Source organism: Mytilus californianus, unplaced genomic scaffold (assembly GCF_021869535.1).
Source record: "Mytilus californianus isolate M0D057914Y unplaced genomic scaffold, xbMytCali1.0.p SCAF_7, whole genome shotgun sequence".
Classification (NCBI taxonomy): Eukaryota; Metazoa; Mollusca; class Bivalvia; order Mytilida; family Mytilidae; genus Mytilus; species Mytilus californianus.
This window is the reverse complement of record NW_026262723.1, coordinates 87,843,779-87,863,497: the sequence shown is the minus strand read 5'-3', so window position 1 is coordinate 87,863,497 and position 19,719 is coordinate 87,843,779. Positions and strand designations below refer to the sequence as shown.

At 29.0% G+C, this 19,719-nt stretch overlaps 1 long non-coding RNA gene across 5 annotated transcripts in view; it reads left to right on the top strand.

The window, feature by feature from the left end:
• The window catches only part of LOC127707468 (uncharacterized), a 73,359-nt gene extending 57,613 nt beyond the window's left edge, over positions 1-15,746 (top strand). For 4 of the 5 annotated variants that reach the window (XR_007984932.1, XR_007984934.1, XR_007984930.1 and 1 more), the window contains 2 exons: positions 1,659-1,770; positions 10,734-11,489. This is a non-coding gene — a long non-coding RNA (uncharacterized LOC127707468). Of the gene's footprint in view, positions 1-1,658; positions 1,771-10,733; positions 11,490-15,407 lie in introns of those variants that run through there. The other variant, XR_007984931.1, reaches the window with a different exon arrangement.
• The last annotated feature ends 3,973 nt before the right edge of the window (positions 15,747-19,719 follow it).

The window sequence follows — 19,719 nt, the reverse complement described above, 5'->3', positions numbered from 1 at the left end:
TATATCTAATATAAGCCTCACTGCTCGCATACCTTACCGATAATGATATGACAAATTATGATTTATGTCTAGAAACTTATTGTATTAGAAATGTTAATATATAATATTTCGATAAAAGATGCCAATTTTCTCCCAATTTCCATTCTACTGAAATAAAGATGGCCATCCCATCTATTATAATGTTACTGGTAACATCCTATCAACAAAAGAAACAATTATGCATGTGTACATATTGTTTACTTGTTATCCCGAGGTGACTACCCATCACTATGATACAATCTCCCCTCCCTAAACAAAAGATGATCCCCATGACAAAAGAAATATAGAATATGAATGAAGCCTTTTAACCTTTTTCGTAGGTAATTTTTAAAAAATGTCTAGATAAATATGCGTCTTTAAATTTCTTTTATAATTTATAGTATATATTTAATCTGAGGTCAAATGGTCTATTATGAATTACAAAACTTTAGAAAGGGAAAGAAAAGATGAAGATACCTGCACTTATTGTTAATAAATAATGAAATCTAACTCCTGTCAAACAAGTTAACCCCTGCATATAACAAAGTTGTATCAAATTTTATTTTGTAAATTTTCATAAATTCAGTAATTCAAAAGAAGGCATAGGACTATTGGAGACAAAATTATATATGACTTTATAAAATCTGTTGATTCAGTACTGAATTCACTGTCAAACAGTACAAGTTTTTTAATAAATCAACGCTGGATCGGGTTAATCAAGATGACACATGCAAGAAAAATCTTCAAGATACATGAAGGTTGACAGATTCTGATTTCTGATGTATTTTCACATGAACATATTTTGATAGCCAAATGTATTGCAATCTTGTGTACTTTTTCTTAAGATACATTTTTAAAAAATAACATTTTATGCATACTTAAATTCTACCCAGATAAAAAAGTAATTATGCTATATTTAGATCTCATGTCAAATGTTAATTGTTTATATGAATAAGATATGTGCAACTTTACCTCAATTAGACAATTAACAACATTAAGACACATAACCAAATGTTTTTGCTTTAGGTTATTTAGAGCTATTCTACTCAAGATTTCTCTTTGGTCTAAACTATGTACATTAATACTAGAAAAATGAACTGATGATTGTTGTATATTGCTTCTGATTATGTATCATATTTATTTGTTCAGCTAATCTGTACTTACCACTTTACACCTGGTTAAAAGCCATTTTCGTTATCATTAGGTTCTTTTATAGACCAGTATTTTGCTTTCCCTTTGAATGAATAAAAAGTGCTACCAGAGGCAATTCTTGACACTGATTGGTCACTTTTAAATGTCTTTTTTCCCTTGAAAAAAATATTTGGAAATTTTTTGGCCAAAGTTCTTCGAAGTTGTTCCAGTTGCTAAATAATAGCAAGAACTAAGACCTTTTTTTATTCACTATGCACTTGTATGATTGATGTATGCTTAAGTTTATCAGAAGTTTTTGTATAGTTGGGTTGCTGTCATATTCTGATTCCTGGTTTTCCAAGTCTTCTGTTATTCATACTAGAATGGCTTTACAAAATAAAAAAAAAAGCAAGGCTCAGGTGAGAACCATGCTGTTCTATTTAAACTTGTTCAGACAATGAAATAAACCTGTGAAAATACAAAACTGATTTTTCTCATTTATTTTTCAGAACAACCTAAGAAGACAAGTCATTGGAGGTCCATATTCTAATAAAGGATGCTGTCTGGGATGAAACACTGATAAAACATACTTTAGTCTGTTTGGGATCAGCTCATCAAAAGGTGCTTATTTTCAGATCCCTATTTTTAACAAAGATGTGCACTAAAAACTTGACTAACCCTCATAACACAACCCTCCAAACAGACGTTTTTAGATGAAATGTTTGCCCCTGCTTTTAATTGTTGTGTAATAAAGGAACAGTAAGATACATTTTACCCTTTCTAAGCAACATATGGAATGTTTCTTCGGTGGATTGAAATATTTCCAATAGTTAAAAGTTATATAGGTAAGATGCAAAAGAAGCCATGAAAAAAATGAGCTTTCTGATTTTTGTATGTTTTTCTTTAAATCAGAATATATATGCCTACAGTTTTAATGTAGCCCTTAAATTTCTAAATTATTAGTAACCAAAGTCAATTACAAAATCTTTAATAGGATCATGTTTGCGATGTCTCTAAGAAATATTCAAGAAGCTTTATGATTCTCTTCACATTAAAAGGCTTGAAAAGTCTTTCGTCAACTTGACGCACTCGTCATAACCTATTATTTAAAACTATTAGATCAATTGCTTTTGAAGAGTTAAAATAGTGCAGATTGTAAAATGAAGCTTGAAAAATGTTAAAAAACAATGTACTCCATAACTTTCTGACTATATAATATGCTTAGACTTGATAGACATAAATTTTTTAAATGAATTTAATTTCTTTTATAAAATATTATGATTCCTTTAGAAAAATTGAAACTTTACACCCCATTTTTGTTTTGGTTTTGAAAACAAATATTTTTGAAGTTTCCTTTTACAGCAGTTTCATTCATTTGACAGAATGAGACAATTCTAATTAATGACAAGAATCTTTTTCACCGATTTAGGTGCACTCTAATACCTGGCACTAGTTATAATAGGATACATTAATCTGTTTCACGAATATATCATCAGAAATTCTAGAGCATTGCATTTACATAACTTATATAGAGCAGTTAAGTTATGTTCATCTAATATATTTATGAAGCAATGCTGCAGAGTAAAAAAATGTATTTTTTTGGGGGGTAAATGCTAATGTTATTATTTGACTTTGTAAAAGAGAAAAAAAAATGGTGCAGTTTTATATTTGCAAACATCAATCTGTTATTTTCAATGTCCTGAGCTGGAGCAGATTTTAATATGTGTGTAGAATAGATAGTAAGTTTGTTGTTTTATTTACTAAAATGGACCAAAATTACTCAGTAAGTGGTGATGACTGTTTGGAAATAAATTATTGTTTGCTGTAATGATTTTATAGGTTTTCATTTGATATAAAATTGAGAATGGAAATGGGGAATGTGTCAAAGAGACAACAACCCGACCAAAGAGCAGAAAACAGCCCAAGGCCATCAATATATATGTATATGTAGGATAATTCAGAATTAAATTTTCATTAATTTTAAGAATAATTTTGATAGTAAAATGTTGGGAAAACATTTAAGAGGCAGTAACCTGACAACACCATAGGAAAAAGGGTAGAAAGATACCAAGGGGGCAATAAAAAACAGAAAAACAAACAAACAGCTAAAAGAAAAAACATAAAAAAGACAAACAAAAGTTGACAAAACATTACACAGATAACAAAAATTTGAGCAACATGAAAACCAAAAACTGGAGATATAGCTGTTTTTCTGTTGAAAAAGCACCTGTTAATTTAATGATATTTTAATATAGAGAACTTCCCTATTCATACAAAATGCATATTGTTATCACAAATAGGTAGATATTAATTTCACCCTTAAAGAAAGTGTAGGTATTATTTTCTCCTCCTTCTTTCAGGAAGTTTTATTTTTAGCAGTTTATAGACTTGATACGATGTTTTACATGAATGTTTTCTCACAAATGTACAGAAGTAACAAAATCAGATGTTATATGTAAAAGTCGGGTGATTAGGGGACAGTTTTTTTATGTAATCTAAGACGACCCAAGATGACACCAATGAAATGAACACCCTGTGAATATCTCAATATAAATCATAACAAATATATTTACCTACAGAGAAGGATACCTAACCTTAGAGATTTCATATTTAATATTATGAGTAATCGCCCATTCCATCTCTACAATTCAGAAGATGTATGTTTCCCTTTTACATTAGATCCAGGTTAATAGGTATTTGTACTTCACACTCAACTAAAAATTTAAACACTTTTACATTTTTAACAAAAGGGGTTTCTACAATTTGCATAAATTTACCTACTTGTGAACTATTTTAAAGAAGTATTTCCTATTTTTGGGTTTTATTTTAAGCGCATTAATTAAAATATTTTTCCTTTTCTGAAGACCAAAGAGCCTTTGTCATTAATAAAAAACAGGAAGTTCTCTGAAACTTCTAATTAAGTTATAAATCAGCAATCAATTTTTATCTTTAAAGCAGATGCATTTTTTACACTAGAAGTGACTGAATATAAAACTATCATAGTAACATATATAAAGATGAACCTCAATTAAAGACATATATAAAGTCGACCTCAGTTATAAAGACAATAAAAGGAGAGGAATTCTTATGGTATATTTACTACAATCAGACAAATACTGATTGAAAATGAATTAAAACTACACACTGACATATATAAACACGAACCTCAAAGACAATAAAATCATCCGTGCAGATCATATTTTAAAGTTACACAACACAAAGCTGATAAAAAAATTTCTTATGTAAATTGTTGACAAAAGTGTTTGTATCTATATTAGTAATAACATCTAAATTACAACCTTAGAAATCATATAACTAGTAAATAGCCACTGGCTTTACATACGATTAATTATATACAAGATTACAATGTTGATATCCTCATCCTTCAAAGGGACACCACCATGTTTATGATTCATTTGGTTCATCTCCTGGTACCAGTAAATGCTGGTGCAAAACATTTCCTGACCATAAAATAGGAACATAATCTTGCACTTCATTACCTACGACATATATGTCATCTAATTGACGTGTTGACAGTTGAAAGTGTCAACGGAGCATTCCATGTCTCACATGAAATTTATAAGGTGTTTCACAACAAATTTAAATTTCAGTGCATCTTATATTTCCTCCATGTAAGCTTCCTGTAAGAAAAGTACATGCAGTAAGAATCATAAGTACTTGCAGAGTTTTCCAAGTTTAATTCGTCACATTTGACCTTTTGAACTTTAAGTTTTGTCTGTTCCTTGAGGTTCAGTATACTTGTGTTCACTATTAAGAGTCTATAATTGTTATCATGCACAAAACTATTGGTATATAGAAATGGTAACACAAATTATTTTAAACTATAACTTCATCTGAAAGATTATTTAATTTAAAAACTTATTTTAAAATCATTGACGTCAGTATCATACATCCAGGATATGTTGAAGACCTTTGCATGTCGATTTCATCATATTTTATATTAACATGACATTTATTAATTTGTATGTGTAAATAAAAACAGAATATTCCCATGCAAAGTTTTATTAATATCAAAAGTTTTCATCTTGTCCAAAACAGATTGAATCGATCAAATATTAGTGTGTACAATTTGACTAGATTTTTACATTGGGATGACAATATTATAACGTATATAACATTTGCTACATTTCTTCTCGGTTGGTCACACTTCTAATGAGCTTATCCATCACTCAGTCACGATTATTTCTGATACTTTACATATTTTTGTAAATCATCATAAAAAACACATGAAATCAAATAATATGAGAAAAATTTTAATCAACTTGAGTTTTTTTTATTTCATACTGAGCGCTCCAGATGTAGGTTTTATATTATTTTGATAAAAATGTTGAATAGAATTGATACAAGTGCATGCATGCAGGTCTTGTGCAGAATACTTGTGTTAAGTAGAAAATAAAAAAAAAAAAAAAAAACACCATTGACCTTCTACGTATACCTATAAATCAACCTGTCAATTATTTATGTTGGCTTTGTTGAATAGTAATTAAAATGTTTTCTCATTAATTAAATGGTTATAAACATAAAACATTTGGTCCTTGAATGAGTAAGAAAATCAAAAGTATATTCTTCTTTTAGACAACACTAGTTTAGGATTCCATTTCTTGAAGAAAAAGAAACATACAATAATTAGAGGCATTCAAGAACAATAATGATTTTTATACCACTGCACATCAAATATCAACATTTATGAACAATACTGCTAAATGTACAAATAAGGGTAGATAATCAAAGAGTTGTATTCCCTAGTTAGCCTACAAAATAAATGGTGAGAGAGAGAAAAAAAAAGTATATTTGTTTGTTTAGATGAGCAAATACATTTCAGTTTTCTCAGGTAACATGTAATTTTAGTTATGCAACAAAATATGTCTGAAGTCCTGTACGTTTAGAGCATATACTAAGTTAATCAGTCATTTTGTCAACTAAGATATTTGTGTGAAATTCCTGAGTCTAAGTCATCCTAATTACTTAGTCATTTAGATGAACATTTTAGCTATATAAGTTTTAACTGACATATATTTTGGTAAAAAAAATGATTTAAGTACATTGTGAGTTTGTAAGAAATATGCCACACAAACAGATATTGGTGAGTACTAATAATATTTATTTTAGCATGTTCCGTCAAGTAACTACTTCTCTTGAGTTAGTGGAAACAAAGTAGAATTGCTTTTAAATGTCGTGTATAATTAATTATAATATAAATATGTGCAACTAATGCATCTTTAAATGAATATTACAAGTTTATATAAATTTAATGTGCATTATTAATTTAAGTCTAATTTAAACATGGATTCTTAAGAAGAAAAAAGTCAGCCCTCTGATAACAGACTGGGAAGAAAATATAGTGGCACTTCCAGCCTAAAGTTCATTTAGCTCAAACTAATCACAAATCTTTTCAATTTTATAATTTACTATTTAAATAGATGGCCTTAATTGAGGGTAACAATCTATATCCACAGATTGTCCCTGTCAAATTAGATCAAATTTCACATTCATTAAAAATTATTTGAATTAAATTTTAAGTATTGAATGGTTTTACCAATTTATTGATACTTTAGTTAAGTAAATATCTTATTTTTGAAGTGATTTGACAGTCAAGTTGTTTGGTTTGGTCTTAATTGTAATTCTTTGTGAAAAGTCAGGTGGGAGGGGGAATTATGTCCGTAAGTCTTGTTTCATCTTTTATCTACAAGGCACGCCCACAAATATTACAATTATAACATTTTGAATGTGATGTTTGAAATATTGGAGACATGAAGTCTTTCTTCTATAGAAATAATTTATAAAATTAGAGGAGAAACTAAAAGGTGTCTTTAGCTTCTTTTATGTCTGAATTTTGTATAATTATCTATATTACCCGAAAACGTTAAATATTAGATGCTTTACAAATTGCATCAATAAAAAAGATCAGGTTAAGCTTAGTGCATATCAGCTGAAAATTTTGACACAAGTCTTCAGAGATCTGGATCTTCCTGTCGCCAAACCCTTGAAACTGTAATAAAATTATAATTAATTTCTGACATAGAAATGCAAAAAAATGATTTAATTTATGTTCATTACACAAATAAGTAATTAAATTTACATTATGAAATATATTATATGTAAATGTTGTTTTATGAGTTAGGTTACTTTGGAAGTATTTATTTGATAAGCTTGGTATGACATGAAATCATTTAGTAATTGGCATGATAAAAAAGAAACATCTAAATTTATTACTGAAAAACAACATTTTTGAATATGATTGAGATATAATTAAGAGTCCTGAACTGATCTTTGTATTTCTAGGATTTTTTTTACCTTATGTAAAAATAGCAAGATAAAATCAAAGAATGACTAAGGTATCATGTAATTTTAGTTGTAAATCGCCAAAATATACCTTAAAGACTTGTAGAACATTTGTATGAGTTGTCAGTGTGACACTGTGTATCAAAGACTACATAGCTTGATTTTTATGCAAATTATAATAAGTATATCAGCCAATATTGAAGACTTTAAAGTAATTTTTAAGACTAGCAGGAATAAAAAGTGCTATTAAATTTGGTGATTTCTCAGAATAACTTGATAAAACAGACAAATTAGAATTATTTTCTATTGTTAACAACCTTATAATGCCCTCTAGGTGTCTTTTCTGGTTTTTAGTGTTACTGTCTTAACTGTGTATATTAGATCCTATGTTACTTATATTCATTTTTTATTAAATCAACAAAGGTTTAGTTTGTTCATGCAGGATTCATTTATTGGTGCCAACCATTTTCCTTAAGACATTAGCAACAGCCTTTCGTGATTAAGCCTAAATGCTGTATAGTACATTATTTAATACAACCATTTGCAATCAAAAGTTATAAGTAAAATTTCAATTTTTAAAATGTTAACAACTTTGCACCAAGAAAACATGTATATAAAAATTTACAATGCTCTAGGCATCAATATAATGATATTAGCAAGGGTGAATATTATTAAAATGTTTTTGTCCATGTTTTCTAAAGATTTAGATATGTTTGTTTGGACTTCACACCATGATTGTCCCCAGTCACATAAGAGGAGAGAAATTGAAATAAAATCTTGTTCAAATAATTATTGAAATTTTTAAGGTATTTCCGTTGAAAACTCAAATTGAGACTAAGCTAACAAGACAAGATACTAATATTTAAAAATTCCCATTAAAAAGACAACAATACATGATAATATTGAAAATACTTAAGTATAATACAATGCTGTGGCAAATTGTAATGCCATGTATTTTATATTTCTGACAGAATTTGGAACAAAGCAACAGGATGCAGAGATGATTAAAGTTATGATATTAAATTATCAAAACTCCATTTAGAACCTCTATTAACAAAGTGAAATCATTTATTTCTACATTTTTCTATTTAAATGTTTTCTCAATTCACAAGTAAACATTAATTTTTGTATTCTACAATAACATTTACTATCAATTCTGTACCTGTGCAACATAAAAACAGCTGACACTTGCGATTATTTGGCACCGCTCACCTAAGTAATTTGTCATTGAGTTATTGTGCAATCGTACCCTTACAGGTTTTCATTCATTGAAGGATTAAATCGTTCTACAGTTTGACAACTATCATTGATATTTCATATTGTTTTGGGTATTATATGGTATTAAAAAGATGAATGAATAGGTTTTCCTGATGGTTACCTGTTGTGTTTAATCTGCCATAGACATTTAGAGTAAAATTTTATGACGGATAAAGAGATAACCTAAAATCTATTCTAAAGTGTCCTCATTCAATTTTCATTGATATTTCAATGTTAATAGTAATATATGATAGTTTGGCTCAATTTAACTAGTATTTTGAGGGATTATTTGGTACCATTTATTTTAACTGTTTTGTTAAAGCACCATATATTGTAATAGTTAATAATACTACAGGGTGAATGGTGTTTAGCAGATTCAGTCTAAACTACACATTTTACCCTAACTCCACTTTTAAGGAAGCCTGTTTTTTATAGGTTAAGATGTGTTACAGTTTAGATTTGTTCTAGTTCTATATACAGGTCAGGGTAAACCAGGGAATATTGTTCAGGGATAGATATGGGTTAAGTGTCAGTTTTTCCTGTTTGTCCTTTGAAGAAAAAGAAGACTATATAATTTAGTTGAAATGCATGCTATGTATCTAAGAAAAAACATGAAGCATTTCTTTTGGTGATAAACTATTTTTGTAGTTTTATGACCTTTCATAAAGTGTACTTTTGTCAGCCTAAAGAGTAATACTTCAATAAATTCTAGAATTTTAACAAATATTGTGTGTGAAACTTATAGTGATGAAGAATAGAATCATAATGCATAACCACAAAAACTTCCTAGTAGGGGTTGTTTCAAATAACTGCTGTTTATAAACAGTGAAAATGCAAAATTTGATAAAGTCTGCAAAAACCACAGAAACTGACCAAGATGAAACTTGCATGCTTTAAATCAAGTTAAATGATGCTTTTCAAAAGGTAGTATGGAACACCTTGAATAAAGCCTATATGATACGTATAAACTTGTAAACTTTAATGTCGACTTAACCATAATGTTGGTGTATTGAGTTACAACAATGGAAGCGACGATTGCATGTGTAAGGTCCATCAACATTTCGTAAACGGTTAACTCAAAAATTTGACAGTAGTCGTAACAATAGGCCTGGCATTGGTTAGACCAATATTGTTTTCATTAATAACGGGATAAGAATTCTGTTTAATTAATGTCAGCCATTTCTATGATGCTGTTTTCCATGGATATGTAATGTACACTAGCGGCTGAGGATTGTATAGTTTAAATTTTTTATAAAGAAATGTCTCGTTGTACTCCCTGACTTAGTCTTAATGAGAATTTAAATGTAAATTAAATTGATCAGTAATTCTTCAATAGGTGCAAAGTATCATAGTATTTAATGAGAAATAACAGTTCAAAACAGTCTGTATATTGATAAGAGAAGTGAAGTAATACGGGTGGGGTACCAGATTATAACTAAGATAAACCAGCAGATTTTTTATCTTATTGATACAATGATCACACTTTCATGATTTAATATTGTAAATTTAATTATGTAATAAAATACTATTAAATTGGAAAAAAAAAGAAAACTTGGATTTTACAGTATAATGGAAATGATACATCTCAAATCTTGTAAGACATGAACAAGGGCCATAATTCCCTCAACTAAAACAAAATGCAAGATTTATCTGTAACTCATCAAGACACTATGTATAACATGCCAAAATTTTGGTATGAAGTCAAATTCTATTTATTAAGCAAGATATGTAAGTCAAATTCTATTTATTAAGCAAGATATAAATGAAACTTTCACTGAATTCTGTCATAGTAGATAAAACATTGAAGATTACAATGTAATTGTCTACCAATATTTTAGGGACAACACTTAGATAAATCATTAGAAATAAGGAGCGGAGTAGACTGTTGCAAAGGGAAGAGCACAATTTAGAAGAAAGTTTTCTTTTATATAAGAACAAAAACGCATATCTATTTCTATTTTTGTGTGTGGTTAAGACATGTTTTCTGTATAACTTATTTCTAGACTTTTTTCTCTTTATTTCAGGTCATGAATAACCTTGGATGATTACGAGAGAAAAGACCACCAGTTAAGAAAATCTACCGAAATCTATGTTGACCATTTGACAGTAAATATTATAATGTATGTAAGGGTGTATAAATAATTATTAATTTCAATTTCATAAAAAATGAAAAATTTAAAACCTATTTACCAAGACTAACATTGTTCAGTTCATTAACTTTATTTTTATGAATGAGTTACTGCATTGAGAAGAAAAGTGTAATATTCCCATAAAAGATTCAATCAGTATAATTAAGATTTAATTTCATTTGGATTTTTCTTATAACCACAGGTGTTCATTTTAAAAGGGTAGCAATTTTTCAGTTAGTTAAATTGTAAGGGTTGAACAATCATGAAAAAAATTCAATAAAATAATGGCCACCCCCTAACCTGTTATTAGGCATGGTGACCATTCTGATGAACCATAGTGAAAAAAAATTGTAAAAAAATGAAATGATGTGTGTGAATACCACACGTATATAGTGATTTAAAATTTGATTGTTATTATTTTTGTAACCACAATTGATGTCAGAACAGTATAACAGACTGTTTAGGGGGCCTTTAATAGAGCATGGGGTATCCCTGCTGCATCTAAGTAGAAATAAAAAGCTCACATAGGGTCCAGTTCATACCAGAACAGTATAGGCAGTTAAGAGGGCCTTTAATAGAGTATTGGGTATTCCTACTGGATCTAAGTAGGAATGAAAAGCTCACATAGGGTCAAGTTGATGTCAGAACAGTAGTGTAAATTGTTTAGGGGGGCCTTATCTAAGTAGGAATGAAAACCTCCCATAGGGTCCAGTTGATAGATATTAAGTACAGGTACAAAATTGAACCATTTATTAAGACAGTATTATAACCTGTAGTTTTCACAAATAATGTTTGATGAAAGTGTTTATCTTTTACCATTGTATGGAGAAGTAAATTTACTCTGATCGAAATGCACTATAATAAAAGAAACCCAGTTAAATTGGTAAAATATAATGTATTCTCTTTAGTAAATGAATTTTTATCCTAATATAAATTCTGGGGGTAGGATTTTTTTTTCTTAAAGGGTGTGACAAATACATGTATCCTGATAATGATACAATGATAATGTCCATAATCAGTCTCAAAGGTTTCCATAACTACCCCGAAAAAAATAAGACTCATATTCTGATAAGGCAAAAATTCAACTATAAAACAATTTATTTGAGGAATTGTTTATAAAAGAGACTACATGCACAAGCCCAGATGGTGTCACTGTACTTACTGACATATGGGTCCTCCAATATGGGTACTCATTCGTATCATAGGTCCATTTAGTCAAACCACTGGGTATCAATAGGAGGGTAACAGGGTGTTAAAAACCTAATCAACCATAAGAATACTGCATTAATCATTTGTTCACAAATTTGTCAACTCTCATGTTTGTAGCAGGTTTGTGTGGGATATGATCTTGTTCATCTGCCTTATCGATCAACCAAACTTTCTATTGGTTTTTTTAGTTTCACATTTTATGGCGGTTTTGTTACAATATTTTGACAAAATCAAAAGGAAAATTTTTTTTTTGTAAAATGATATTCTGACAAGATCTGACTTCTGTCAAATTTCTTTGATAAAAGTATCGACATCTTTAAACTTCAAAATTTTGATGGGGAAAACAAAAGGAGAAAGTAGACTTTCCCATGGGTAAATTATTATCAAGATTTACATATTTATATAATCTAAAATCATTAGTTCTAACATTTGCTTCTCAAGTATTTGGTTATATCTGAAATGAACAGGTCAACAAAAATTTGGAATATTTTCCAGTGCATTAAGGTTGTTATTAAACAAAATTGACATCTCAGAATTTATAGAGAAACTTTTTGTCAACAATGCATTGAATAGAAATCTTGATAAGAAATTTATTTACTCCTTTGAACATAAATAAAGTGAGTAAATATATACACACACACACAATTTAATTTGTTTTCTGAATTGAAATAACTCATAATAATTTGAAATTTATTAATTTTGTTGTATAAATTTGTTTTACAATTGATATGAAGATATATTAGCAATTTAAATTCCTACTGTTATTTTGACAGAATCAATTATCAAATTAGAAATAATGATATTTTATTAAATTGTAAAGAAAAAAATAGCAAACTTTATGACCATGTTTGTCATATCAAAGGTGATAGAATTGATAGATCTCTCTTTAAGATGTACTGATTCAACTGCTAAGGTTGTTTATTAATATATATGATCAGAAAAGCATAGCCAATTTTCTTCTTCTATTGTAACTTTGTAATTTCAATTTTTTTTAAGATATTGGCAGATAGGTACTCTTGTGACCATAATACTGACCATTTAAAATTGTTATGCTGTTAATACTTATTAATCTGAAAATAAAAGTAAAAATAAAAAATACAAAGTAAGAAAATGTGATTTTGACGGGAGTGAAATTACTTTAACGAATTGATGTCCTATTTTGAGATACATTGGAAAAATAAATATGGCATAATTTGGGTGGGAAATATAAAAAAAATTGATACATGTAAATTTTGATTGATCTTTGCTTGTAAAAGTACTACTCCATAAACAGGTCAAAGGCAAAGCTGTCATGACCTAATTTCCCTTTCAAGAAATTTTAAAAGAACTGCTTTTAAGCACTTTAAGGAAGTCTAACAAAAATGACAGATGAAATCTTTCTTGTTTATAATTTTTAAAAGAATACTTATATTTTTATAACAAGTAATTTTACAAGATAAGGGTTTTGTATAGGGGTCACATTGTTGACAGAAGGAAACTGCTTCTTCAGATACTGCAGAAAATCTCCTTCACTTCTGACTGAATTAATTGCACAATGATCATATCATAATTTTATGACATCTGAAGAGTACTTATTATTTTAACCAATAATAATTTACCTTAGATGATTTACTTCCACATTTGAGAAATTGATTCAAGATATTGTTCTGTATAAGTCTTGGATTGGGATGCTAAGTTAAATATAATGTTTCTTATATAGATCTTATATGTATAGAAAGAAGAAAAAAAAATGTTTTGTATTTTGGTTTTTTTTTTAATTTAATAATTGTCTAACTTCAAAAGTGTGTAGGCAAACAAGAAGGTTTTTATTTCTGACAGACTTTGAAAAAGTAGTTCTTCTCTATATAATTTTTTCTCCTGTACTAATTGACCAGGGTATTATTTCAATAAGTATCTATTACAATTATGAAATCATGTAATTTTACACTGAGAAAGTTTACAGAACAAAAGATGACAAACTTTGGGTGGATGTTAGTAAAACTAGTAATCAACTTTTCCCAGTATCTGATACTGATTCTTAGTATTGTTTTCCCAGATATATTCTTAGCTTATCAGTGAAACATCAAAAATACAGGTGTACTTTTTATAAAAAATTGACAGGTCTAAATAAAGAAAAAAGACCTCTGTGGTTTATACAGGACGAAAACCTGATAACAAAAATTTGTAAATCTCTTATTTTACAGGTCACTTAATCACAATTACTAAGTGGGAAATAGTTGAAGCTGAGAAAATTTTTGAATGGTTGTAAACTTTTTGAAAACATGTTTATCTTGATTTTTATCCCATCATGTTAATGTTAAGGCTCATTGGCTGGGATTTGGGATTCTCATTCTTCGTTCTATTGTTGTATCAACTATTTGTGTTTTCTATTCCGCAGTCCCTTTAACGATTTGGGCAGTGTTCAAAAAGTTGTAACCATATCTTCATCTTATGATTCAACTTATTTGATGAACTCTAGTGATATTAAAAGTCTGGTTACGTACGGTACAGTCAACTTTTGATTTTTAAGTTCATACTTTACGGTATTGGTCACTTTCAGTATTTGCTAGTATGTGTCATATACATCAAGTTAAATCACGTCTGGGAAAAACAATATAGTTAATATGTATTAATATCGCACATTTTCATCTAGTGATTATGGAAAAAACAGATGAGGATGAAGTTACAATCGTAGCGTAATCCAACCTCCTATTTCTTTTAGAATGAAAATCAGCTAAATGTACCAGATTTTTATCAGTACTATAAGTCTGATGGTCACCTTTGATTTAAATATTTTCAAGTACTTTCCAATAAATGTCAAGTTATTTCTTGCATTATGTCCAAAAAGTAGTGAAATCAAATCTGAGGTTACATTTTAATCAATTGATTTGTAATCGGTAAAGTACTCTTGGCCCATTGATGCAAATCACAATACATGTTTAATCGTAATCAAATCTTGCATAACACGGAAAGAAAAAGTAACGGGGTGGTAAATAATACAAGTCTTAGTCAACACCTGGTTTTGTAATGAGATGTTAGTATTATTAAATTTCATAGCCTAAAACAATGGTTGAATAAAAACCAATTTTGTAGTATTGATACTCATTAACCAAGTCCTTAATCTGGGTTAGATATTTTTGGGTTATGAAAATAAATATGGTTAATTTTTTCGTTGTGTGATATTTATCAAGCCTTTTAATTAATGTTTTAACATTTTTTGATGTCATCAGTAGTATATCAACTTTGTGAAGGTGCCAATATCCATGATAAAGAAATTCTAAATCAGATTTGTCCAATAAACTAATTAAAGACATTCTATGGGACTTGCATCTTAAGTCATGGTAGCCATTGTTGACATTTGTTTATATTTTGTGATTTTAGGTTGCTAGTTGAGGAAAGCTTAGGATGGTGTACAGAATATTCCATTGAAGTTGAAGATGCATGGTTGGTTTACCAGATACCCCTGGCAGAAAAATCATTAGAATTTATTTTTGTTTGCCTGTTGCCTTTATCAAAAATAAGCAGTAGTTGCTTTAGTTAATGACCCAAGGGAAAACTCCTTATTTCCAGAATTATCCCTATTAAACTTTGAAGAGAAATTTCGAAAAGTTCATAACAAGATATACTTGTTAGTTAATGAGAAATCTCTTCAAATGATCATCATGGGAACAATTCGGCAATTGACTGTCATGGCTCTGACTTTTTTGCACTTTCATAAATATAAACACCTTTCTCATTTAATGGGACCAGGTAAGCCCAATATTTAATCAACGACTCACAAGAGTTTTGTGAAAATTTGTAATCCACACTTGCCAACTGAAGCTGAAACATCAGATGCTGGTACAGTGCCAGTAAATAGTAAGTAAAACATTTCAATCATTTAATCTAACACTTGCATATATATTATAACTGAGTCATTGTAACATTGCCTTATATGGATAAGCATGTGAAATACAGCTAATGAATGATTAAGCCTTTAGAATTGTATAACTTAAAAAATATAAAAAAAATAAAAAAAGGCAGAAAGCGTATTGTGTCTGGTAGGACATATGACATTAAATTTGACTTCCTAAGTGCATTACACTATGATATGAATGGGATTGCAAAATTGGTGAACATGCAATGAAAATTAATAATTGTTGCTTATACATGTAGCTTTATAATCAAAACATGCACTCATTATAAGGTTGGTCTAGGAAATATTTCCTTTGCAAAAAAAAATTAAATTGGAAATATTAGTTTGTAGTTTGAAAAAGGATTGTTATGGAGACATGAAATTAGTCCAGAATCCAGATGTAAATGTCACAATACAAGATTCTTGCAGGGTGAACAACAAAATACTGTATAGATATTTTAAAAAAAATAACATTAACGATACCAAATTTTCTGCACCAGATGCACATTTCAATAATAAATCTCTCTTCAGTGATGCTTGAGGGCAAAATATTTGAAAATCCAAAACTTATTAAAAAATTGAAGAGCTTATAAAAGGTTCCATAAGGCTTTGTGGGGTGGGGGGAGGATGGTATTTTTTTCTTGTTTTATTACATAAGGTAAAAAGTAAATCTCTTCTGCAAAAAAAAAAGCTGGTGAAGATGATTGACAAACAGTAAATAGATCAGGTTAAAGAGTGTACACAATTATTTCTTTTCATCTTCCAATCTTAATCTGCAGATAATATGATTAATTGACCATGTAGTAAGATTGCATGATTTCTTTTCAAGGTTGTTTTGTGAATGACAGAAAGTTTTAAATGATCAGTGACCTTATTAGTGCAGTGACACTGCAGCTATTTCAGTGTATTGACTGCTTAATTGATTTTATAGATTTGGTCAAAATGTGCAACTCTTTAGATTTTTTTATACTAAAAATCATTGGGTGGCATACACGTAAGGTTGTCAGGGAAAACATTTTTTGTTTCCATTTGTTGTTACCTATTAAATACTTTTCTACAATGATTTTCAGGTTAAATTGAAAATTTTATATCATATGAAACATTTATGATATATTATTAAGATGTATACATAATGTGTTTCTAAACTCTTATTAAAAATTATGTACATGAATTCAAAATCTGTATACAATTTGCATGTAAAAATGCCATGTATCTACAAGGTTGTCGACCTTGTAAATTTGTTTATATCATAAAAGTAAACAAATATAAACATGAAAGTGACAACAATGTAGTAACATGTCAAATAATATGCTTGGTCACCAGAGTTATCAATGGAGGAAAATAAAACAATGGAGGCCATTGACAATCCTTGTGTACTCTCGATTAAATCAAGGGTATTATTATATCAGCTTCAGGGCTTCATGACCACAAAATTCATCACAAACCGTTATTTTATTTTATAACTATCAATATGTAAACATATAAAAAGTAAATTAAGTCCATAAATTATTACTTTTTTGTATGACTTTAATTCATTCTACAATATGTTACATACTTAGTCGATATAAATTATTTCTCTTCACTAGGTCAATGGGGAATTAACATCAGATCATTACGATTAATTTAACATATATTTATTTAATAAGTTGACATTTTCATTTTATTATTATAGCTTCATCATCCAGAAAAGTTATATAAACAGTTACATATAAATGTAGTATGAGGGAAATTCAGAAAAACAATCCAGTTAATATTTCAGACATTTGATAAATAGATTTATCACTTTAAAAGATACATTTTAAAAAAGAATAATTTTTTTAACAAGTGTAAAATATGTATTAGTATTAGAAATGCTAGGTCATGTCTCATCTATTATGGTAAGACAACATTAATGCCCTTAGCATATAGTGTCAGATATTTGGCAAAATTTAAAGGTCACTTTTACACCAATTTACCAAGGGAAAGTCCACAAAATCTGATATATAGTATTTCACAGACTGAAAATTCATCATCATCAGTCATAAAATCTCATTTGGATAGACATAAAAAATGAAGAAGGTTGTAACCTCAAATCAATCAATATCTCTAAGCTACAAGGGGATATTTTCACTCGCATTAAAAAAGCTTTTTTCAGAAAGATATCAAGATTGAAATTTTCTAGCAGACCTTACTCATAGTCCTATGTATATTATTATTACTACCCCCTCACAATAAAATTACAGAGGGTTCAATGTTTTTGATCAATTACTGTTGTCACCAATATAGCACCTTCATTTTGTTTTATCAAATCCTTTTCAAATTTCTTATAGTTTCCACTCATTTAAACCAATTTACTCAGGAGGGGGACTTGTAAAAACATCCAAAATAAATTTTGAATAACTATGCAAGCAGGTAACGTTTAAGTAATTCCCCTTTATGAGGGGCATGGCATACGCAAGCATGCTTACAAAGGGTTCTTTCACCTCTTTTGTTATGATTTAGGCTTATCTCTTTGGTAATTTGTTTCTCTATCTACACTGATGTGGAGTGGTCTGTATTCGATGCCTCATAAACCAAGATGGCTACAAGATTATTACATTTCAAAATGTAAAAATATTTTGAAGTTTTCAGTCAACCTATAGTTTGGTTGCCTCTCTTTAAATCTAACAGATCTTTCTATCATCTAAGATGGCTAGCATATCATCAGTTTGCAAGATGCCATTTTGTGTTCTTTGCCTTCAGCATTATGTGTATAAATTATTGGATGCTTAGCATGAACCTTATCTGTCCAAGATGATAGGCATGGCCTCTGACTCATTGATTCATCTGATTACAAATGGCTGAAGTAAATGAAAGAAAATATCCTTAAAGAATTTATTTATATCCTAAACAATTAATTTGCAGGTGGTATAATATTCTGCCCAGTTATTCTTTCATTTCTTTACTTTAAAATATTGCACTTTCATTGTTGGACTACTTCAATTATACAAAATAAAATAAAATGGGGAGATAATTTTGGGATTGGGATTGGAACAAATATCACATAAGGTAATTACTCATGTAGTCCTTGTGCTCTCATGCATCTTTGATATTCACCTTCACATCCAATGGAATGTTAAAATTTGTTAAAACAAAAACTAGGGCCCTCTGATAAATCCCAAACAATTAATTTAAAATTGTATTGCATAATTTTGCAGAGCAGACTTTTAAGCTAATTTTAATTGAGCCAAGTAGGAGTTTCAAATGTGTTCTGTTTTCAATTGTCTTAGGATTGTCATAATGTAGGTTGTACACCTGTATCCAAGATTGTTACCTTGATAAAGGTGTGATAACACTGACTTCCGATAGCGGTCAATGAGGTTAAATGTCAGTTCTTACAGATAACTCCCTGCCTTTTTCATTATCAAGGTAAATACATATCTTTCCTGAAATAGAATCATGTACGTAATGTTATTCTATTTATTAATAGCATTGGGAAATAAAAAGGAATTAACAGTTTGGGACAGCAAGTATATTGTATCAAAGGCACATGGTAGAAAATTAAATGGGTAATAAAATGTGCATAATTTTAATAACAGAACTCTAAAAAACATTAAAGTTGACCTATTTCAAATAGTTTTCCGTAAATATTGTAAAATGAACTATATGCAATTTAGTGGAGTTAATCACCGTAAAATAAGTTTGAAAACCTACCTGGAAACTGATACAATAAGTAGATAGTATGAGATGTTAACTTAATATCTATACCTATAAAATGTTCACTTAAATCAGAGAAAATTCGTAAACTTCAGAAGTTTGTCATGAAAAGTTGTTTGATAT